Raw genomic sequence first — 18,003 nt, forward strand, 5'->3', positions numbered from 1 at the left:
GCACTTTATAGCTTATAAGGGCATATCTGTAATTTTGGCCCATTGAGGGCATAAATGTGATTATTTGTGATAAATTGTGGAGACAACATTATTATGTGGATATATATATATATATTTGCAGCATATGGTTCGAGACGTTCTTAGTGAGCGGATTAGCGGAATAGTCACAGTGAGGTTTAATACCCAGCTCGAGGGGAGCCTAGGGGTAGTTAAGGGAATATTTTGGGGATTTATTGGATATTGAATAGGTATTTAGTAATTAATTGGACATGCTCGGGTTAATTGGTAAACATTAGGAACCTTTGAGGAATTAGCGGGAACTGGGGGAAATGACTATTTTACCCTTAGAGCAATTAAAAGGCTAAGTATAACAAGGATGGGCATAAAGGTCTTTTGTTAATAAGGGTATATTCAGACAAAACACTTGGGATAAGCTCAATAATTCTATGAAGTAACCATAAACTTAAGAAAAACTCTCATCTCTTTCTATCTCACGAATTCTCTCACTCTCTTTCCCTCTCCTTGTAATTTGAAGTTGAAAGGAAAATTGAGGAAATTGGAGGTGATCAAACTGGGAATTAGGCTGGGTCAAGTTGAGGAAAGGCTAGGTTAAAGATATCTAGAGGATTTTGAGGAGTTTAGGTCACCAATTCAGGTAGGATTTTAACTTTTATTCACTGAATTGAGCTGAGTAGTTTTGAAGCTTAGAACATGTGTAAATTCTGGGTTCTAGAGTATAAGTTAGTTGATGAATTGCTAGTAGTTTGGGTAGAGTTTCTATGTTCTAGTATGTTTAGAATCTATGGTTTGAGTTTTGGATTCGCTCAGGGGATTTAATTGGAAGTGGGGAGTAGAATTGATTTGAAACCTTGCGGTTCTTGGCTGGAAAGGGTTGGAGAAAACCCATATTTTCTAGGATCGAAAGGGCGTGCTGCGACCCAGCTCAGGGACGCCGCAGCGTGTATGCCCTGGGTTGCCCTCTGATATGGGGGCGCGCCGCGACCCTAGGGGGAAAGTCGTGGCCTACCTCCCCTGTTGCTTGGGGTTCTTGGTCTCTGACTTGGGGGCAAGTTGCGACCCGCCTAGGGATTTTTACCTTGGAACGGTTTCTAGAACTGGTAAGGCTCGGGGTTCTAACCTAAGCGCTCGGGAAAATTTCTACTACCCGATTTAGTAGAAATTGAGGTCCCAGAGTGTAATGACCCAACTATTTCTAAGACCTTGGACCATTAAAACTACTAGACATAACTACTATTTTGGGAAACATACATAAGAAATAACATAACTTTATTTAATACCCCAAAATAAATATTGTGCAAAATACAAAGTAAAATATGAAATGTAAAATACGGTATGGGTACCCATTGTTATAAAACATAGACTTTAATTGTTTAAAATACTAATAGTGGAATTACATCAAAACACAATTTAAAAGACTTAAAAATAATGTCATCCTCGATCGACACGCAGTCCATTCAATCCATTCATCCTTAACACACAAGCCAAGCAGTCATGAATCTTTCCGCCTTCCATATTCATTTTCCTGCATCAAGCTAATAAAGGAGTGAGCCTAATGCCCATCAAGGAAAATCTACTAACAACATACATCATAAATCATAAACATATGACTATATCATATACTATAAAACATATGACTATAAAAATGTATATCATATAGGACTACAATATTAATGGCCATTAACTCATTAACATGGCATGTGATAAACCATCTAGGTCCTCTGTCTACTAATCGAGGTAGGTTAGATCACATGGTAGTATATGATAACCCATCTAAGTCCTCTGTCTACTAATCGAGGTAGGGTAAATCATAACTCTAAACAATGAAAATGATAAAAATTCTTGGGGCTTGCTATCTAAGCAAGTCATATGCCTAAGCGACTATAAAACATATTCTTGGGGCTTGTTATCTAAACAATTCATATGCCCAAGGACTATACAACATATTTATACATATACATATTATAGCATAACACATATCATAACATAAACATATAAACACATACAATCTACCTATTTTCCTTACCAAAATCCAGGATATTTGAGAACAAGAACGGGATTGGAACACTCCTAAAAACCAACAACAAAACCATGAGTATTTCTAAAGAATAAAGATGGAAAAGAAAACTAAACCATCAAAGAAGAAACTTACCGAGAAGAACCTTAAGTTTTCAAGAAACTTAAACACCTAACCAGGAATTATAAACAAGAGTTAGGATCTGAAAAGAAAATAAAAGAAAACTAAAGAACCATAAAGAACTGAACTTAGAGATAAGAATACCTTGAATGATCTTATGAATTGATCTAAACCTCGATACTGAAATCTCACTATATCTCACTTTCCACATGTTTAGAAAAGCTTAGAATGATAAAGCTTTTTAACCCAAAACCCAAGTGTTTTTCTCTATAGTAATCTTAGCAACTTGGAGGCTCTGAACAAATGCTTGAAGAATGAAGAAAATGGCTAAGTACTAGATCCTATTTATAGAGTTCAAGGAGTGAAACTAACCACTTTTAATTTTAAAAAATAAATGAATACAAAATGAAAAAGATTTGAATTTTCGTTCAACAGATGCCCAGAACTCGGTCAAAATCGTTCAAAGGCAGGTCCAAGAGGTTAAGGGATGTTTTAAGCTCGAATTCCATGAATTTAAAAAATGCAAGGGTGGGGCCGATATATCGCCCCTATAGGCGATATATCGCCTCCCCTATGATCTCGATGCTTCGTGGTTTCGGTCGTGCGAAGACGACGTGTTTTCCGTATCTTCCATAGGCGATATATCGGCCCCTAAAGCTGCGATATATTGTCATATGTTGATATATCAAACACGTATTTGCACTTATTCAACATATTTTGAATTGATTAAACTGCTTTGACTGAGTCTAAACGTGATCCTAACAGCTGCTGGAAGGTTCTAGAGCTTCTAGATCTTTGTTTTAATTAAACTATTCATCATAATACTTAAATCCTTAATAAACATGATTATGACAAGTGTCACATCCTTAATAATTCTATCTAAATCTTAGGTTATAATGAATAATATTTCTAGGACTAGCAATATTAATCAAATCTTATGTTATAATTAATATTTCTAAACTATAGGTTAAACTTATAAAATCCATAACTATTGCTATGAGTTTCCAACTAAGTTCCGGCTTGTACCAAAATCCACGGAAACTAACCTACTACAGGCTACTACTAGCTGCTACTACTACTACTACTATCTAGCTAAGTAAAATTCTGGGACACTACATGGAGACTAGTTTTTATCTCCTAAGTATTTATTTGGATTAGACCTTTATGTTTACCCATTGTCCACTGTGACTAGGTTTATTGCCGAGGCTAAGGACTGAGGATCGTGCTTGGGACCCTTCTATTATCTCTGCCCAAAATTCAAGGTAAGACAACTGCACCCTGCGTGGTTGTGATTGGGACTGAGATTCCCAATTATTGGTTGCTTGAAATATGTGTTTATAAGATTGATTTGTTATACACGAATGACAAGCCTAAGGGAGCTAGAAATAATGGTAAGTGTATTGAGTGCGGCCCGACCAAAGTGAGTCCGGGCCAGCTAGATCAGCAGGGGGCTCGGCCTGAGGGTGCCAACCCTGATTACTTGAGATTATGTGATTGTCATTGATTAATTGAATATACTTACTATGTTTTATGTTTATATGAGATAAGCTTAATTGAATATTCTTATTGCTACATGTGATTTTTGTTTTGGTTTTCTTGCTGGGCCTTGGCTCACGGGTGCTACGTGGTGCAGGTAAATGCAAGGATAAGCTAGATCAACCATGAGTTGGAGAGCTCTGGGGGCGAGGGAAAGTACAGGGATAGAAGCCTAAAAACTTGTATTTTCCCATTAGAGTGGCCACTGATTGTATATAACTTTTGAGAGTTCGTAAATTAACACTTAAACCCTGTTGTTGGGAGCCCATGTACCAAGCATCTATTTTAATGAAAAATTAACCGTTTATGATCAAAATCTTTTAACCCTAATCCAATTATTGACCTTAGGATCACATTTTTAACAAAATGACTTGATTAACAAGTCCTGCACTATTTTAACTACACAGTGTAACAGTCTTGGTTATCCAAGGCATTACACATATTGTAACGACCCAATATATGGCATGCATACTCCCTACGCGAACTTGGCTGTCCAATCGGGGTGATATTTGCACATTTTCCCCATCCTTTTGCTTTGCCAAAGGCTGTTCGTATGGGCTTCCATGAAGTATAACCACCAGTCCAAGAAATCAAAGGGTCCTGCTAACCCGTGCAAGCCATGGAACCCCGCTTATGCGGTCTAACCCGCCCTGACTACCATAGCAGAGCCCTTGGGAATCCCACTTCGACACTGCCTCAGTTCCAGCAGAACTGGTTTGGCAATCCAAGAATGGGAGGAGCTTTTCCAGCACTCCAAACCACGCCTCCTTTGTTGGTCACATCTGTTGGGTCCGATGACGTACCCCCTCCTTCGGAGCACTTGCTCCGAGAAGAGACATCCAATGAACCAAGGTATGGGTGCAACGGAAAGACAACCAATCCTCGGCTCTGCTCCTATGCTTAGCCTCACACGCTGTGCTCTGATCTTGCACATGATCATGTCGTCCCCTCTCGCAAATGATAGAGCATCCAAACTGTTCTTTTAAACACTCAAGGGGATGACTTAGTTCACAAAGAAAAAGAGCATTGAACCCTCTCAAGTTCGCAAGGAAAATTCATGCATATTCTATCTTTTGTACACAAATAAATTATCGAATGATTCACATTAATTAATAAAATATGCTATGTTATTTACCACTTGATGGTTATTTACATAGTTAGTTGCGTGACTATTTGTCATTTTGCTCAGTTCAAACATTATAGAACCTGTCACATACATATTTTTACGGGAGAACCTAATCCCATTCAATGCGACACAAATACTCAGCCACCGCATTCTCTAACTTTGGATGCCCTATCCCATATCACTCGCACGATATGTAATATGAAATCCCACTTCTCACAAGCTCAGCTAATGCCCATGTCGAATACAACCACTCTGGCCTATCAAAGATACGCCTCAGAAATGACACTTTTACCCAATCACGGTGTTCACCTAAAATACAAGCATAGCTAGAACCAGCTGATTACCATAACCCAAAACTTCTTACGCATGTTTAACTTATCACTTAACTGGAAATTCTCTCCCACCATCTGTGTAACATCCCCAAATTACCTAATAAGGCTTAGGGCCTTGATTAGGGGGCCAAGATGACAATGCATGGAGTTATGTGCTTATTTGTTATATTTAATTATAATTACGTGGATTATATGATTATATCGCTAGTTGCGCCTTATTGACGACGTTTTTCGTCAACTTAAGAAATAAGAGCAATTAAACAAAAATATACCAGAGGAAGTGAAATAAAAAGAATGAAAAAAAGATCTTTTTACGTGGTTCAGCAGTTAAAATCTGCCTAGTCCACGAGTCTATATTATTAGCTCTTTGGAGTTTTCTGGAAACTTTCAGAGAATAATTGCCCAGAGTTTTCTCTCCAAATATCAATATTTCCATCCTCCACAAATGAAGTTTACATCTTTATTTATAAAGAGGGTTTCAGAATTGGTTCCCACATATTTTGGGAAGATATTCTGTAAATCAGATAATATAATGCCAATAAATGCATTATTTACTACGAACGCGGTAACATCCCATAAAATGTGGGATTGAGTAACAGATTACATCAGATCCCTTAAACATAGGGAATTTATAACAATAAATACATTCACATATCGATGAGCTTAGACACTAGATCCATGCGCCTTTGAGACCATTTTCCTATTACGAGTTTGTCATCTTGCTTCGCCTATGTTCCCACCAAGTAATCATTGACAAAGATGTCACTTTCGAGCTTACAGCCTTCGAGCTCGAAGCATCTTGTCTGAAAGCGAGAGATGCATCAAGAAGTTTATACAATTGTTGAACCCTTGCTATCATGAGTTGTGAGCCTATTTTATAAGCTCAGAGCATCTTCGAGGCTATGTGCTGCTCGAGCTTACGAGGTCATCATTTACAGCAAACTGTCTGACTAGAAGATCACATGATGATTGTGCTTATTTCGAGCTCACACCTTACGAACCTGATTTTCGAGATCAAGATTTCCATCCTCGAAATCTAGGTGTAACATTTTGCCCCCTCAAAAGTATCAGTTCGAATCCTATGAGAACGAAACTTTTGAACTGCCACTTTCAAAAATTGATCTACCTACCACACTCGAGTGTGGACACGCGTTAGCCACGGGTTGCTCAATCATAGTACTTGAGTACCTTTTCGACACACCCATGTCTTTTCACGTTTCAGCTTTTTGCCGCCATTGTTACATTTGCACCTGACCGTCGAATCAAATACCAAATCCAGCCAAAGGCCCAGATTAGCTCGAACCTTGAACTCCTCTTGGGACACATATATATATATAACTGTGTCATCTTCCTCCTCTTCATTTTTACATTTTAAGTTTCAGAGAGAAAGAAAAAAATAGAGCCGAAAATTCTTTTTTCCTCTTTGCATGTTCTCTAAACCGAGAAGACAAAACAACCTTGGCCTTTTCAACTCCGTGAGATCATTCTTGCAACCGCTCCTCCAGTCGTCGATTTCATTGTATCTGCAAGCCTCTGTGTGTAAGTCTCTGTTCTTAACCCTCGTACTTATTTTTATTCATGTATTTTTATGTTTCTTTTGCACCATGAAAGTTTTTCACTAGTTTCATAAGGATATTGACAACAATTAGTAATCTTAGCCACATTGTTTAGATGATACTGTAACAAATCTGGACCCAAAATTCTCTAAAATCGTGGGTTTAAAACCTAGATTTTAGTGCAAAAAGCACAAATGTTTGTTTCCCTCTTTTTTTGTTTAGACTATGGCTGATATGCCGTGTAGACTAAGAAAAGGGGTACTGAATTAGGGTTTTAAATTGCACGTTTCCTGAAATTATCTCCTTTTTGAGTAACCATCACCTTTATCCCTGAAAATCCAAAATTCTTAAAATGAATCCATATTTTCCTTCCCTCGCCTCGAATACACGCTCAAAGCCTGAACCTCACAATAGTTCGGATTTCCTTCTCAAATTCAACCCGTTTTCTCGAGACTTCGGTCTCAATCGAGCTTACTCTGTGATCTCAAGCCTTCGAGCTCGAGTTAGATAAAATGTTACTCTGATTTCTTGTATGCCTGGCCCTCACCCTTTTCTTTCATGCTAGATGTCGCAGAATTATGAGAAACGATGGGGGTCAGTGCTCGCAATTCCTTATTCTCCAACAACTCCAAGTCCAGAATCACCCTTCACTCGAAACCAGCAGCTAATTCGCGAATACAAGGTGAGGTGCGAGCAGGAAGACATTCGAGCCCACTTCCGGCGTCAGATCTACAAGGTCGAGGAAAGAAAAAGGAGGAAACTTTGAGTCGCAATCTATCCAGAACCAGACCCTGAGCTCAGACCTATCCCTCTCGACCCTGCGCTTAAAGTAACCATCGATTACAAGCCTGGTGACCTTACTTTCTCGCTGATGGAAGACTCATCAAACCGTCCATCCACCTCGCAACCTACTGCCATTCCTACCTCCAGGGAGGTATTCTTCGAACCCGAGCACTATTGGAGCTCGATTACTTCATTGGGACAAATCTCCAACATCCTTGCTCGCCACGACTTAGGACTGTCTGGCTTGTTGAGATGTCGTACTCCTAATCCAAATGAATGGAGCTGCTACGCCTCAGGCGATGGTTGTCCCGACAATAAACTTAAGCTCACGGCCTGGAGTTGCGAGCATATGAAGGCAAGGCTCTACTGCCCTTGAAATCCTTTTTTTTTTAAGGATTTTCTGAATTTTTTTGGGCTTGCGCCCTTCCAACTCCAGACCAACTCATATAGGGTCTTGTCAGCCCTGAGGTCGCTATACCATGAATTAAAGTGGGAAGGACCTTCGCCAAGAGAGATCCTATATCTCTTTTGCCTGAAAAAGCAACCCCTCCCAAGCTCGGGTAGGAGATGGCTTCTACTATTTGTCGAGATATCCCAAGGAGAAGAAAATCTTTGAAGACATGCCCAACATCCCTCCAACTTCAAGCTGGCCTTCTTTTGGACAGATGGCCTAGCTCCTTCAAAATTCTATTCGTTCCAATGAATTCGTAAGTACATATCCCTCTTTCTTTTCTTGATCGATTAATGTTTAGGCTCGAACTAATTGACATGTATCCACTTCTTCAGCCAACTATCACCGTCCCACTCCCACGGACACAATGAGAGAGCACAAGACAACTTTGCTCCAGCTACTATATGGAAGGCGTTCCCTCTCTTATCTTCTTCATGAAGATAAGCTTTGAGCCTGCGGCCTCCTGGAGCAGGATCGGTCGATGGACGACGTCGCTTACCACAAGTATACCATGTGGGAGCATGTACCACTCCCTACTAATAAGCTTCCTCCGAGACAGAGGTCAACGAGCTTGAGAGTCTGCTCCCCCGTTTGTCGCCACAAGAGTCCATGCTCAGTAAACGAAGCAAACGACGAGGTTTCGAGCTCGAGTGACAGAGGTAAAGTCATCCTTAGCTCGGCCCTGTGGTCCCCTTCCCTACTTAAACATAAACCCAACACCCTGATCTTATTCCCAAATTTCAGGGATAATTTCCATGTATGGTCTTGGGTAGACGAGAGGGTTCATAGATTTGATAGTTGGCTAGGGAGATACCAAACTATGTATAGTTTAAATGAAGTTTAGGATGGGATAGTTGTTCAATACGGAACAAACGACTATGGAGACCTTTCGAGGTTAACTTCCACATATAGAGAAGGGACTCCCCCAGCCTCCTCTGAAGATAGGGGAATTACTTGGTCGCCAAGCACAAGCTCGGGGGAGAGTTCCAGTTTGGTTTCTTGTCCTTTGAATCTTCGTTCCTTTTTAGTATTTTCAGCTCATGAACTAATATGAAACTTGTATATGCAGGCGATATGGAGTCTGATCTCGACAACGTGTTCAATCATCGTTTGGGAGCCAAACAAAGCAAATGCCCGAGGGCGTCACAAAAAGAAGGACGACCCTCTAAGGTCCCAAAAAGGACTGAGACGAATCCTCCTCCTCCGGGTCCCCAAGGCCCGAGCCAAGCCGTGGCCACAGACTCCGAGGTCGGGGTTCCTACCGAGGTCACTCTCCCTCTGCCTCCTGGTACAACGACGTCCCAAGAAACTGCGCCAGCTCCAAAAAAACTGGCTCCATCCCGTGAGCGCCTGTTGTTGATTTCGACTCACTCTAGTGAGTACGTTATCGACAATGCCGCAGGAGCACATGGAGCCACCCTTGGTTCGGATGTCCTATCTCAGGTGGGCCAAAGCTTTAGCAACCTCGATGCTCCCCACTGGCAGTTCCTAAACAACTGCCGAGATACCACTATCCTTTATGACAAGGGTAGTGTGCTCATCTCCTCTGTAATTTACTTTCCTTTGTCATGTCTGTTTGAGTTTTATTTGGTATATATTCTAACCCAATTTTGCTTATGCATAGGCTCTTGTCGAATTTGCTCAGCTGAACTACAAGCTGAACAATGAGGTCCATTCGAGCATGTCTTATGCTCAGGAGTTGAAGAATCTCCAGCTCAAGCTCGCTGACGAGTTTAAAGCTGCCAAGTCAAAGCTGGAGGCTGAGCTTGAAGAGAGGAACTCGAGAATCAAGGACCTTGAGGAGAATAACTCAAGAATCAAGGAGCTTGAGGAGCTAAATGCCAAGCTTGAGGAGGAGAAAAAGGCCACCTTCGACATAATCGAGGGTGAAAAGGCTCGCCTCCTTGAAGAATTTAGGCACAAAAAAGACCACGCGATTGACATGGCCATGTACCGAATCTGGGCCAATAACGCTGATCTTGACATAAGCTTTCTTGATTCTAGAGAAGACGAGTTCCTGGCGAGATGGAGAGCTCGACTTGAAAAGGAGGAAGCTAAGGAGGAGGGGGCCAAAAAAGCTAAGGAGAAGTCGGATGCCGCCGGGGGGGATGCTTTTGCTTCTTAGTAGCGAGGCTATGGGTTGCGTCCCAAGAATGTTTTTGTAATTTTTTTTTTCTTTTTTATGCCCCTGGGGCAAAAACAATTTACAGCTCGTATAAGAGCTATTTTTTGTTTGCTAAAACGTTCACATTTGATATATTTAATTTTATGCTTGGCTTTTGCTTTAATATTTTTGCTCCACATTTCTAGGTCGAAATATTTTGAGCATCTTATATTAATTGTTTTCCTTTATGTTTGTTTATTCGTACAAACATCTGTTGGATTTAAGCTCGAGTTCCAATGCATTCATGCACCTTTTTCTCGGTGTATCCATGTCCGATCTCATTATATGTCAAGGTCGGACCTTACTTTTACCATGCACTCGAAAGTACTTATATGGCATGTAAGATAGGTTGTTTAGTTATATCTTTCTTTTCTAGTCACTTTTCCACTTCCTCGAGTAGCTCCTTAAGGTTGTGAGGTCAAAACTATATTTTTGAAAAATATTCAAGCCTCGATCTAGACTTAGCTTGAAGTAGGTTTATTTATGCTCCAGCTTTTTTCGATTAGTTTTAGTTGGTTTGTTCCAAACCTATTTAGGTCGTGTTTACACTTGTAATTTTTTAATAATCTGGTTACGTCCAGATCATCTTAGCTCGCGTATCTGGTTATATCCAGACACTTGTAATTTTTTAATAATTTGGTTACGTTTAGATCATCTTAGTTCGCGTATCTGGTTATATCCAGACACTTTTAATTTTTAAATAATCTGGTTACGTCCAGATCATCTTAGCTCGCGCATCTGGTTATATCCAGACACTTATAACGTTGATAATCTGGTTACATCCAGATCATCTTTTATTTTATGTTATTTATTTTTTCAAACTTATGGTATTATTATATACTACTGATGCCCCCTTAATATCCTATGAGTGTGACCATAGGTTATCGAATTAAGAGAGTTTGCAAAAAATACAACATTTTAAGAAAGAAAATGATTTATGATCAAAATCGAACATTTTATTAATAAAAATTATGTAAAAACAAACATGCATGGTTACAATGAAACATCATTCCTACACTATTAATAGTAAGGTCATAGATGTTCGCCATTCCAAGCTCGCGGTACCAATTCTCCATTTAATCTGGCCAATTTATATACTCCAGGTCGAATAATGGACTCGATTTGGTAAGGTCCTTCCTAATTAGGTCCGAGTACTCTAGCAGCGGGTCCCTTGTAGCTAGGAATACACGTCTTAATATTAAGTCTCCTAATCCGAACTTTCTATCCCGAACATTTTTATTGAAGTATCGGGTAGCTCACTGTTGATATGCCGCATTCTTCAGTTGAGCTTCATCTCGCCTTTCTTCAATAAGGTCCAAACTTACTTTGAGCTGGGTTCGAGGATTGATCGTAAGCATGGCTTCGAATTGTAGGTATTTCAACCTCAATCAGTAACATGGCCTCACATCCATATGCTAGGGAAAAAGGGGTATGCCCTGTGGAAGTGCGAGTTGTGGTTCGGTAAGCCCATAAAACCTGGGGTAACTCCTCAAGCTATTTTCCTTTAGCCTCCTCCAACCTTTTTTTTAGGGAGCTCTAAAGGGTTTTATTGACTGCTTCGACCTGGACATTTGCTTGGGGATGGGAAACGGAGGAGAAGCTTTTTATTATTCCATTTTTTTTCACAAAAATGGGTAAATAATTCGCTGTCGAATTGGGTACTGTTATCTGACACTATTTTTCTGGGCATTCCGTATCGGCAGATGATGTTTTTTTAGCACAAAGTCTAGAACTTTTTTCAAGGTAATTGTTGCCAATGGTTCGGCCTCGGTCCATTTTTTAAAATAATCAACCGCGACCACAACATACTTTTCTCCACCTTTGCCGATTGGTAACGAGCCTATAAGATCGATTCCCCATACCGCAAATGGCCATGGGGAGGTCATCATGGTTAGCTCGGATGGTGGAGCTCATGGAATTATGGCGAATTGCTGGCATTTATCACATCTCTTGACATATTCAAATGCATCTGCTTTGACAGTGGGCCAGAAATATCCTTGTCTTATAACTTTTTTCGATAGACTATGCCCCCCAGTGTTGTCTCCACAAAATCCTTCATGAATTTCTTCTAGAATTTTCTTTGCCTCGGGTGGAGTCACACATTGGAGTAGTGGCATAGAATATCCTCTTTGATACAACCTCCCTTCCACAATAGTGTACCTCGGAATCTGATACATCAATTTCTAAGCCTCGTTCCGTTTTGCTGGGAGAATGCCAATTTCGAGGTAATTAACTATTGGGGTCATCCAGGTTGGTTCAGAGTCAATCATGTGCACGTCTTCCTCTTTAGGAACGTTGATACTGGGGGTCGATAGAAATTCTATTGGGACCACGTTTAGTGTGTTAGCCTCATTGGACGTAGCGAGCCTGGCTAAGGCGTCCGCATTTGAGTTTTGTTCTCAGGGAACCTGCTCTATGGCATAGAACTCGAATTATTCATGTGCAGCCTTGGCTTTTTCTAAATACGCAGCCATCCTTATGCCACAAGCCTGATATTCACCTAAAATTTGGTTGACCACCAACTACAAATCACTATAGCAGTGTATTGCCTTTGCCTTGAGTTCCTTGGCTATTCAAAGTCATGCCAATAATGCTTCGTATTCAGCCTCGTTATTAGATGCTTCGAAGCTAAACCTCAAGGCAGAATGAAAATGATTTCCTTCTGGAGTGATTAGTATGATTCCTGCCCTCGATCCATTTTCGTTGGAAGATCTGTCGACATAAAGTTTCCATAGCTCGTGGGCTGGGGTTATAACCTCGTCATCAGACACTCCAGTACATTCTACGATGAAATTTTCCAGGGCTTGTCCCTTCATGGTCGTTCTCGGGTGATAAGTGATTTCGAACTGTCCGAGTTTGACTGCCCATTTTAACAATCTACCCGAGGCCTCTACTTTGGAAAAAACTTGTTGCAGTGGTTGGTCAGTCAACACATGTATAGGGTGTGCTTGGAAGTAAGGTCGGAGCTTTCGAGATGAGTGAATCAGGCTAAGGGCTAGTTTTTCCATTAAAGGGTATCTCGATTCTACCCCCAGTAACCTTTTGCTGACATAATATACTGGTTTTTGTACCTTCTTGTCTTCTCGGACGAGGACAACACTGATGGCGTGCCCGGTAGTAGCGAGATACAAGTATAAGACTTCTCTTATGATAGGTTTTGACAATATGAGAGGCTCCACGAGATGCTTCTTTAAATCTTGGAATGCGAGCTCGCATTCGTCTGTCCACTCAAACTTTTTGCCTCCTCTCCAAAGGTTGAAGAATGGAAGACAATGGTCTGTAGATTTTAAAACAAACCTACTTAATGCCACCATCCGTCCAGTTAAACTCTGAACATCTTTATGCTTTCGAGGCGAGGGCATATCAATCAATGCCTGGATCTTGTCAAGATTAACCTCTATCCCTCGCGCGTTTACTATAAAACCTAGAAACTTTCCCAAGATACTCCGAAAGAGCATTTTTGTGGGTTGAGTTTCATGTTGTATTTTTGTAATACGACAAAGAATTCTTCGAAGTCATCCACATGGTTATCGTTATGTTTAGACTTGACTAGCATGTCATCAACATAAACTTTCATGTTATTACCTATCTGCTCTGAGAACATTCTGTTCACAAGCCTTTGGTATGTTGCTCCAGCGTTTTTAAGCCCAAAAGGCATAACATTGTAGCAATATAGTCCTTTATCGGTTACAAAGCTCAAATGCTCCTGGCCCGGTGCGTGCATGGCGATTTGGTTATATCCAGAATAGGCGTCCATGAATGACATGAGGCTGTGTCCAGCCGTGGCATCTACGAGCTGATCGATCCGAGGTAAGGGAAAAAAAATCCTTGGGGCATGCCTTGTTGAGGTCAAAGTAGTCAATGCAGGTTCGCCACGTTCCATTGGATTTCAGAACCAACACTGGATTGGTGATCCAATCAGGATAAAAGGCATCTCGTATGAACTGATTTTCCTTTAACCTGTCAAATTCTTCCTTTAGGGCTTTCTTTTTATCATCGTCTAGGAGTCTTCGCTTTTGCTGCTTCGGGGGGAAGCTCTTGTCAATATTAAGTATGTGACTTATTACATTTGGACTTATTCCTACCATGTCCAAATGCGATCATGCGAAGACATCCTGGTTCTTTTTTAAGAAGTGAATTAATTGCTACTTCGCTTTTTCAGAAAGGTTTTTACCCACCTTCACAGTCTTTGTGGGATCGACTTCTTTGAGCTTGCCCTCTTCGAGCTCTTCTAAAGGTTCGAGATCAGTCTTTTCCTATATTCTGGGGTCGATTTCTTCATCTATCTCGAAGATCGTCCCGTCCTTGTTCTGAATTATGACAAGTGCCTGTGCACTTGTTTGTTTCTTCACTCTAACGGAGATGCTATAGCATTCCTTTCTCGCAAGCTGGTCCCCTTTCAAAGTCCTGATGCCACTAAAAGTCGGGAACTTGATGGACAAATGCCTAATAGATGACACTGCCCCAACCCAACTAGGGCGGGTCTCCTGAGTAGTACATTGTAGGCAGATGGAAGACCCACCACAATGAACTCCATCATCTTGGTTACAGAGATTGGATAGTCTCCCAAGGTCACAGGGAGTTCAATGGATCCCATACAGGCAATCCCTTCTCCTGAAAAACCATACAGCATGGTTGCACAGACTTTTAGGTCACGAAGCGCGAGTCCCATCTTTTCTAGAGTGGCTTTATAGAGTATATTCACCGAGCTCCCGTTATCAATCAGGACTCAGTGCACCCTCTTGTTCGCGAGCTGGAGGGTTATGACCACGGGGTCATTATGGGGAAACTAGACATGAGACGCATCCTCCTCGGTGAAGGTTATGGGTTGAGTTTCAACCTTTTGTTGTTTCAGAGCTTTTGGTTCGGGTTCGTAGGGAGAACCGTCACCAGTTTTAAGCTCATTTACATACCTTTTTTGGGCATTCTTGCCCGATCCTACATTATGGGTTCCCCCCGAGATGGTTATGACATCTTCTCCATCAATCAGAGGGGGTTGCTCATCCTCCCAAGCTCGGGAGTTACTGTTCTAGGCAGGCGGTGCGGCCACTGCCCTTTGGCTGGTAGAAGCTTGGTTGGGATTTTAGTTTCTTACGTATTGCCCGAAATGACCCCTCAAGATCAATCCTTCGATCTCGTCTTTTAACTATCGACATTCATCGGTTGTATGTCTGATATCCGATGGAATCTACAGTACTTACTAGAGTCTCTTTTTTCCTTTTGGTTTCTCATGGGGTTAGGTAATCTGAATGGGACTTGGTTTTCATTAGCCAGGTAGATATTCTCTCGAGACTCATTGAGCTCGGTATACACTTTGTATATGGAGAAGTATCTTTCCCCTTTCTTCTTCTTCTTTCCTCCACCCGCCTTGGGGTTATTCCCTTCGTTTTTCTTTCTCTTGGAGGGTTGTCCCTGGGGGGTTTTGAAGTTGTGGGGTCCGCCGAGGTCGAAGTAGAGTTTCTGTTTGTTGTTTTAGTTATGGGCTGAGAGGTCATATTCAGTGCTGACCTCACCTCCTCTAAATTAACAAACCTCTGGGCTCTTCAATTTAACTCAGTTAAAGACCTGACATGTTTCCTTTGTAAGTCTTCCCAAAGAGGACTTCCTGGCATTGCACCGGCTCGAACTGCCATTAAATGACCACTATCATCGACATCTCGAGCTCGATCCACTTGTAGGTTAAACCTTGTGAGGTAACCTTTTAGTGACTCGTTCGGTTGCTGTTGGACATTGGTTAAGGCTGAAGCCTCAGGCCTAATGCCGACCATAGCTTTAAAATGTTTCTTGAAATATTTTGACAATTGATCCCAGGATGTGATCGAATGTCTTTTGAACTTTTCAAACCAGTTTTTTGTTGGTCCTGTGAGAGTGGCTAGGAACAACATACACTTGAGCTCGTAGCCTACATTGCTGGCTCACATAATTGTGTTGAACGTGATCAGATGGCTATAGGGATCTGAATTTCCGTTAAATGGCGGGACATGAGGAATCCTAAACCCTTGAGGAAAGGGAGTGTTGGAGATATGCGAGGCAAATGGCTCGAGTTCTTCATCGAACTCTTCATCCCTTTCCTAGTTACGCTCGTTCTGCAAGAGCCTGAATGGTCTCTCCAACTGTTTAATCCTTTCTTGGACTGGATCTACGAGAGGCCTGGCTTGGACCTGAGGGGGCTGGTTATCATTGATAACAACTCCAACTCTCTGTCTTGATGCAGGATTGTAAATTGGTTACTTGCGTCTGTTTAGATGTTCTCGGAGATCTGGGTTTGGGGGATTATCACGTCCCCGATTATGGTTTAAGTGTTCCTGTAGATCAGGGCGATCTCCTCAATTCCCAGCATTTCTTGGTTTTGTGTTGTATATGCTCATGGACCTAGTGTAATCTGAGCTTTCACTGACATATCTCGTTGCTCGGTTATTACAAGATGGGTTTCCTGCTGGTCTCCTTGTCTCAAAAGTTTGTGATCGTGACATTTGGCTTCTCATAGGTTGAGGAGCCCTGCGATCTCGGGTAGTTTCTTCTCCATTTCCTTGTCCGCGCCCAGTCTGTCGATCCCTATCTTGGTGGACAGGTCGCAGAACTCCCTGGATTGGTGAGGGATGCCTTATTGGCGATGGTGGCTGCCTCCCATTATGGGGCCTAGAAGGTCCCGAATTTTCCCGGTCAGGTTTCGGGACATTCTGTGTAGCACTAGGATTTGGGGTCCGAGTCACTGAGGGGGCTCGGTTATTCCCCATTCCCGTTTGTGCTTCTGCAGTCGGGTTGGTAGTAGCCTCAGCCCGGTTGCCCCTCCGAGGTCTCGGCTGAACAGGATGGGACGTTGGTGGTGGTGCTTGTTCCACCCTCCTGGTGGCCGTATTCTTACGAGGGCGTCCCCTAGGCCTACGAGGTGGGGCTTGAGTGTCTCGAGGAGGCGCCTGTGCTTCTGCAGCTAGTCTGGCTAACTCTTCATTGCGTTTTGTAGCTTCTGCCAACTGTTTGCACAGTTGGTGATTCTCAAGTTCCACAATTGGAACATATCTCTCGGGATTATAATACATGTCCTTGTCGGCCCTGGGGGCAGGTGGTCCCCGAGAGTTGGATGAGTCACTCCTTTCGTCGGGATCGGGATCCACCATAAGATGCTTTCCAGGCCATCATGGGTACTCCACATCATGAGAAATTTCCTCCTCATGTATATTGGGGTTGCTTCTCGTGACCATTGCTGATCTGAGAGGCTCTCTGACTAAACAAGCTCACGTCTCTGTTTAGTATCTCAATGAAAGCACCAAACTATTGACACCATTTTTCGTCAACTTAAGAAAGAAGAGCAATTAAAAAAAAAATACACCAGAGGAAGTGAAATAAAAAGAATGAAAACAAGATCTTTTTACATGGTTCAGCAGTTAAAATCTTCCTAGTCCACGAGTCTATATTATTAGCTCTTTGGAGTTTTCTGGAAACTTTTAGAGAATAATTGCCCAAAGTTTTCTCTCCAAATATCAATATTTTCGTCCTCCACAAATGAAGTTTACATCTTTATTTATAGAGAGGGTTTCAGAATTGGTTCCCACATATTTCGGGAAGATATTATGTAAATCAAATAATATAATACCAATAAATGCATTATTTACTACGCACGCGGTAACATCCCATAAAATGTGGGATTGAGTAACAAATTACATCAGATCCCTTAAACATAGGGAATTTATAACAATAAATACATTCACATAGAATTAAGGAGCTTAGACACTAGATCCGTCCACCTTCAAGCCCATTTTCCTATTACGAGTTTGTCACCTTGCTTCGTTTAATTTCCCACCAAGTAATCATTGACAAAGCTGTCACTTTCGATCTTACAGCCTTCAAGCTCGAAGCATCTTGTCTAAAAGCGAGAGATGCATCAAGAATTTTATACAAG

General features: G+C 41.5%; 1 long non-coding RNA gene across 1 annotated transcript; it reads right to left on the reverse strand.

Annotated features, from left to right (window-relative positions):
- Positions 1-1,270: 1,270 nt before the first annotated feature.
- Positions 1,271-2,208, reverse strand: LOC133783999 (uncharacterized). Its single transcript, XR_009871065.1, has 3 exons — positions 2,171-2,208; positions 2,045-2,088; positions 1,271-1,553 (listed from the first exon to the last, which is right to left on the reverse strand). It is a non-coding gene; the product is annotated as an uncharacterized LOC133783999 (long non-coding RNA).
- Between the last annotated feature and the right edge of the window lie 15,795 nt (positions 2,209-18,003).

Source organism: Humulus lupulus, chromosome 6 (genome assembly GCF_963169125.1).
Source record: "Humulus lupulus chromosome 6, drHumLupu1.1, whole genome shotgun sequence".
NCBI lineage: Eukaryota > Viridiplantae > Streptophyta > Magnoliopsida > Rosales > Cannabaceae > Humulus > Humulus lupulus.